General features: G+C 38.3%; 1 pseudogene; it reads left to right on the top strand.

Annotated features, from left to right (window-relative positions):
- Positions 1-560: 560 nt before the first annotated feature.
- LOC116640862 lies at positions 561-665 on the top strand (annotated as a pseudogene).
- Positions 666-894: the final 229 nt, after the last annotated feature.

Genomic DNA, 894 nt, shown 5'->3' with positions numbered 1-894 from the left:
AAACAGGGCCTCAATACACCACGGATTTGAGTCCCTACTGCTTCTGCAATTGAGTGGCTTTGTTAAGCAAAAACAAACAAAAAACAAGCATAAAAACAATGAATTAGGATTGAAAGTAGATAATCAATCAACCTTATTAAAACAGAATTTAAAAACCATCCAAGTTTTCAGCAAATAAAATTCTGGCAGGAGCCTCTTGCTGGAGGCAGAGGGAGCATTTCTTATAAAAAGCATCCGCAACTTTTTCTCCTCATCTCACTTCCCTTTCTGGGTTCTCTTCTTTTGATCCTGCTGCAACCAGCACGCCCAAGCCCCTCGAAAGTCTTACTTCCCTGGAACATGTGAAACTAAACGATATTTTAGGAAAACACCGCCGTTCCTTCTATTCCCTCTAAGACAGATGACTGTATTTTAAGTTACTAAAAATTTAGGAAGGACCAAATAGGAAATGGTAATCAAAGACTAAAACAGAAGAAAACTACTTCTCAAGCAAAATCAATGAAAGTAGCTAACAAATAATTTAAAAATAAAATTTCTCAAACAAAATCAGTGAAAGTAGTATCGCTTCTTGGCCTTTTGGCTAAGATCAAGCGTAGTATCTGTTCTTATCAGTTTAACAAAATCAGTGAAAGTAGCCAAAAAGTTTACATCGTCCCACATCCTATTGTCCTAAGCCAAAAAGGCTGGTTCCACTTTGTATCTACTTTGTGTCTGCTTTCCTGTCTTCTAGAGAAAGAATAACAGAACTAAAATGTGTATGAACTTGCATGTGTGTTGAGGAGGGCAGGAAAGAGGCCTACCCACCGCCTCCCCTCCCCATGTCACATTTCTGTCCACAGTCTGAATTACCACTTTGTTACATTTCTTTAAATCCAAAGTTTTCCCTGTGAGAGT

The sequence above is a fragment of the Phoca vitulina genome, unplaced genomic scaffold, assembly GCF_004348235.1.
Source record: "Phoca vitulina isolate PV1807 unplaced genomic scaffold, GSC_HSeal_1.0 scaffold20, whole genome shotgun sequence".
NCBI classification, from domain to species: domain Eukaryota; kingdom Metazoa; phylum Chordata; class Mammalia; order Carnivora; family Phocidae; genus Phoca; species Phoca vitulina.
This window is presented reverse-complemented; position numbering and strand designations above follow the sequence as displayed.